Consider the following 6,000-nt stretch of genomic DNA (forward strand, 5'->3'; position numbering starts at 1 on the left):
ATGTTCATTATGTCTGTATTTTCCTTTTCTGATTTGTATAAAATATGCCCTTTGATATAGTAAGAAAAAATGCTTTTAAAGCCAACACTCTCAACAAAGGTAAATATTTTATTTTATTTGAACTGAATCTGTATTCAGATTTGGACTGAATTTGTAAGCCCACCTCCTTTGTCTAAATACTTAAAACTGCTTGCTCTATGGCCATTTAAAACTGATGCTGATTTTTAATAATAATCAGACCTTTATATAAAAGAGTCATGGAAACCAGATTTTTAATAACCTGATCTCCACTTTTATATCTTACTTATCAAGACAGATGACTTTGTACTTGGTTCTAGATCTTTTAGAGACCATTTTGGAACAAGATAATATCCAAATGCATAGCTGGATGAAAGGTTGTATAAACAGCATGAGAACTACAAATGAGACAGGTCATATCTGAGATATTTCAGTTCTGTAACTGAGATCCAGAGAGCCACACACAGAGGCTGGGTGTCCTTTTATAGTTCCCATCAAAAGCTGTGCTGTGGCTACAATTCCTGGAACCTTCATTCTCGATTCTCTAAGCGATCAGGGTTCAGTGAATAACCCGGACATGTGAAGACCCAACACAATGGGTCTTATAAATAAACAGGGTCTGTCACCATAAACAGAAGTTATTATTTGATAATTGAAAAGCAATGGAAGAGTTTACCTCCATTGTCTTTTTAATATGGAAAATATATGATTCTAACACTGTAAATGGCTTTAAACCAACAGACATTTTTCTAATAACATTTCCAATATGCCTCACATAAGTCCAGTATATAAAGTGGTCAGTGAATTATTTTAATTTAATATATTAAGAGTTATATTAAAAAGTTAGCACTTAATCAAAGTATAAAAGAGAAAGCATGAAAACTAAATTTATTTTTCTGCCTTTATATAGTTTTTCTATGCATAAACATATACATGCAGATTGGCAGAGTTGGTCTGACAGAGATTTTTTTGTGTATTTTGTATTTGTGTTCATGATATGTATACATGTTTACTTGTAAGAGAAATCAATGATCGGTTTCATTTATCTAATTAATATTTAGGTATTTGTCATTATGTAAACTCATAACTGTGTCCCTCCTCCATACTTATTCAATTTTAGGTGACTCATTTAAATTTTGATTAATACAAATCAATGAATAAAAACTGCTTACATATTAATTTATTTGTAGTTTGTCACTTCTATTCTTAATATTTTCTTATGTAAAAATATTTCTTATTTCCTTAACATAGTTTCTCCTGAACAATGACGAATTACTAAAGATTTACTAATTAGTAAAATATGTTATCAGTTCAGCTCAGTTTAGTCGCTCAGTCATGTCCAACTCTTTGGGACCCCATGAATTGCAGCACGCCAGGCCTCCCTGTCCATCACCAACTCCCAGAGTTCACTCAAACTCATGTCCATCAAGTCAGTGATGCCATCATCCAACCATCTCATCTTCTGTCGACCCCTTTTCCTCCTGCCCCCAATCCCTCCCTGCATCAGGGTTTTTTTCCAATGAGTCAACTCTTCGTATCAGATGGCCAAAGTATTGGAGTTTCAGCTTTAGCATCAGTCCTTCCAATGAACACCCAGGACTGATCTCCTTTAGGATGGACTGGTTGGACCTCCTCACAGTCCAAGGGACTCTCAAGAGTCTTCTCCAACACCACACTTCAAAAGCATCAATTCTTCAGCACTCAGCTTTCTTCACAGGCCAACTTTCATATCTATACATGACCACTGGAAAAACCATAGCCTTCACTAGATGGACCTTTGTTGGCAAAGTAATGTCTCTGCTTTTCAATATGCTATCTAGGTTGGTCATAACTTTTCTTCCAAGAAGTAAGCATCTTTTAATTTCATGGCTGCAATCACCATCTGCAGTGATTTTGGAGGCCAAAAAAATAAAGTCTAACACAGTTTCCACTGTTTCGCCATCTATTTCCCATGAAGTGATGGGACCAGATGCTATGATCTTCGTTTTCTGAATGTTGAGCTTTAAGCCAATTTTTTCACTCTCCTCTTTCACTTTCATCAAGAGGCTTTTGTGTTCCTCTTCACTTTCTGCCATAAGGGTGGTGTCATCTTCATATCTGAGGTTATTGATATTTCTCCCTGCAGTCTTGATTCCAGCTTGTGCTTCTTCCAGTCCAGCGTTTCTCATGATATACTCTGCATATAAGTTAAATAAGCAGGGTGGCAACATACAGCTTTGACGTACTCCTTTTCCTATTTGGAACCAGTCTGTTGTTCCATGTCCAGTTCTAACTGTTGCTTCCTGACCTGCATATAGATTTCTCAAGAGACAAGTCAGGTGGTCTGGTATGCCCTTCTCTTTCAGAATCTTCCACAGTTTATTGTGATCCACACAGTCAAAGGCTTTGGCATAGTCAATAAAGCAGAAATAGATGTTTTTCTGGAACTCTCTTGCTTTTTCAATGATCCAGCGGATGTTGGCAATTTGATCTCTGGTTCCTCTGCCTTTTCTAAAACCAGCTTGAACATCTGGAAGTTCATGGTTCACCTATTGCTGAAGCCTCGCTGGAGAATTTTGAGCATTACTTTACTAGCGTGTGAGATGAGTACAATTGTGCAGTAGTTTGAGCATTCTTTGGCATTGCCTTTCTTTGGGATTGGAATGAAAACTTAACTTTTCCAGTCCCGTGGCCACTGCTGAGTTTTCCAAATTTGCTGGCATATTGAGTACAGCACTTTCACACCCTCATCTTTCAGGATTTGAAATAGCTCAACTGGAATTCTATCACCTCCACTAGCTATGTTCACAGTGATGCTTTCTAAGGCCCACTTGACTTCACATTCCAGGATGTCTGGCTCTAGGTCAGTGATCACACCATCGTGATTATCTTGGTCATGAAGATCTTTTTTGTACAGTTCTCCTGTGTATTCTTGCCACCTCTTTTTAATATCTTCTGCTTCTGTTAGGTCCATACCATTTCTGTCCTTTATCGAGCCCATCTTTGCATGAAATGTTCCCTTGGTATCTCTAATTTTATTGAGATCTCTAGTCTTTCCCATTCTGTTGTTTTCCTCTATTTGTTTGCATTGATCACTGAGGAAGACTTTATTTCTCCTTGCTATTCTTTGGAACTCTGCATTCAGATGCTTATATCTTTCCTTTTCTCCTTTGCTTTTCGCTTCTCTTCTTTTCACAGCTATTTGTAAGGCCTCCTCAGACAGCCATTTTGCTTTTTTGTATTTCTTTTCCATGGGGATGGTCTTGATCCCTGTCTTCTGTACAATGTCACGAACCTCCATCCATAGTTCATCAGGCACTCTGTCAATCAGATCTAGTCCCTTAAATCTATTTCTCACTTCCACTGTATAATCATAAGGGATATGATTTAGGTCATACCTGAATAGTCTAGTGGTTTTCCCTACTTTCTTCAATTTAAGTCTGAATTGGCAATAAGGAGTTCATGATCTGAGCCACAGTCAGCTCCAGGTCTTGTTTTTGCTCACTGTATAGAATATGGCTAATTGTCTGAAGGCACTCATCACACCAGATTCTCAGAAATCTAGGCACTTGCATTACATTTGCCGTCCCAGGAATTACTGTACAGTAATTCTACCTTTTAAAAGGTATGATGTCACTGTGATCATGGAACCTTGGACCTGAAAGATACTTTAGAGACTATCAAATGAACCTCAGTTAGATCAAATAATTTTTAACATAGTCCAATGCACTCCAGTACTCTCGCCTGGGAAATCACACAGACGGAGGTGCCTGGAAGGCTGCAGTCCATGGGGTCGCTAAGAGTCGGACATGACTGTGAGACTTCACTTTTACTTTTCCTTTCAAGCATTGGAGAAGGAAATGGCAACCCGCTCCAGTGTTCTTGCCTGGAGAATCCCAGGGACGGGAGAGCCTGGTGGGCTGCCGTCTATGGGGTTGCACAGAGTCGGACATGACTGAAGTGGCTTAGCAGCAGCAGCAGCAGTGTGTGCCCAGGGACCTGTACCTAATGTGAGCAGAGAGAAACCAGCCCTGTGATTTTCTTAGAACTAGTAAGAAAAAATCCACACCAAATGCCTTAACAAATTGCTGAGGCTTCAGTGAGTAAATTAAGACTGGATTGAATTATGTTTTAGAAGTTGTACACTTTTTAAAAAATATCCCAGTCTTCCTGATTGCTTTGGACTTCTTGTCAGGAAGGCAAATATTAATTTTCCATTTACTTCAAAGAGCTCAATGGAATGAGCCCAGAGCAAAATATAAAATTTAACAATCAATATCTTTTTTTAATATCCCATTTTTTGTTGACACCTCTCTGTGCCAAGAATTTGGTTCCTTCCATAGGTAGCCTCCTCTCTCACCTAAGGGTAAGCCTACAGCTATAACTCCTTTCTGACTTCACCCAAAAGGGATAGCAGCAAATTGTTTCATTTGCCCTTTCAGCTATTAGCTCAGACACAGCCATAGTCCATGTAAAACAGTAGGCTAAATTGGTATTTTGATTTCTGGTGTTTGCAAATTTATCACTCAATATGCATTTACAGGGGGGCTTCCCTAGCAGCTCAGTGGTAAAGAATCCTCCTGCCAACGCAGGAGAGGCAGGTTCAATCCCTGGGTCAGGAAGATCCCTGAAGAAGGAAATGGCAACCCACTCCAGTATTCTTGCCTGGGAAATCTCACGTATAAAGGAACTTGGTTGGTTACAGTCCATGGGGTCGCAATAGACTTAACAACTAAACAACAACAACATTTACAGAACAATTTACCCCTATGCTGGGCTCCAATGAAATAAAAAAATTTGGAATTGCCTAAGACATCATCCAGTCTCAAGGACTGGATATCCAGTGTCTCCTGTTTCCTGCAGATCAACTCTACCTTCTTGGGTGAACCAGAAAACAATCTACAGCAATTTCTCAACTCTAAATTACATGGAAGGGCATGCCTGGTGGCTCAGTGGTGAGCAGTCCATCTGCCAATACAGGAGACGCTGGCTCTATTCCTAGTTCGGGACAATCCCACAGGTGGTGGAGCAACTAAGCCTGTATGCTACAACTCTTGAACCTGTGCTCCAGAGACTGGGAACCGCAACTACTGAACCCACACACCACAACTACTGAAACCCATGTGCACCACAACCAGAGAGTAACCTCCACTCGCTGCAGCTAGAGAAAAGCCCACACAGCAGTGAAGTCCCAGCACAGCCAAGAGTAAATAAATAAGCAAACAAAGTTAAGATAAAATTCAATGGATTTGTAAAATGTGCCATCGATGTGCCTCTGGGAAACCAAAATACAACAATAAATGTTCACATAACTAGTATACTGCACTCCATCAGAAACACTAACATGGGAAAATGCACATCACAAAGTTGAGGGAAAAAAACAAGATTGACAATCAACATTTGATGCATTTTCTTCTAAGATTACATGTGCTCATCTCTATTACTCAATGAAAGAATTCGCCACCAAGTGATTTCCTCGCTGCTAATAAATACTCAATCCAAACACATAAATAAATCATATAAAATGATCAAAATTGATTTAAACACCTCATAAAATGTTTTACTTTTTTCAGGCACAAGTTTGAGGGAACAAATGTAAATAATTTTGAAATAAATTATATTTCTATAGCAACAAACCCACAAGCACTTGCTACCTTAACAACTGAAAATCTTAACACTACATCCTGAAAATAAAGCTTTGAGTTTCTTGAGGATGAAAAGCTATCCTGGATTTCATCACACTATTATTAGGAATGCAATTCTGGGATACAGCTTTAAAGGTATTCTCTTCTATCAAAATCCTATTTAAAAGTATAAAGTCACCCCCTAATCAAAAGCAAAAATATTTTCTAAAATACTGCCTGATTTCTACTGAGAATACATTTGCTTCTGTAGCATCTTAAATAAAGTGGGGTGCTTTTCTTAACTTATAAAACTGTGTACATTTGCTACCTCCCTGAAAAACTTCAAAGCAAGTATCTATCTTTTGCTAATAAATTTAAT

This window comes from Bos indicus x Bos taurus, chromosome 9, assembly GCF_003369695.1.
Source record: "Bos indicus x Bos taurus breed Angus x Brahman F1 hybrid chromosome 9, Bos_hybrid_MaternalHap_v2.0, whole genome shotgun sequence".
NCBI lineage: Eukaryota > Metazoa > Chordata > Mammalia > Artiodactyla > Bovidae > Bos > Bos indicus x Bos taurus.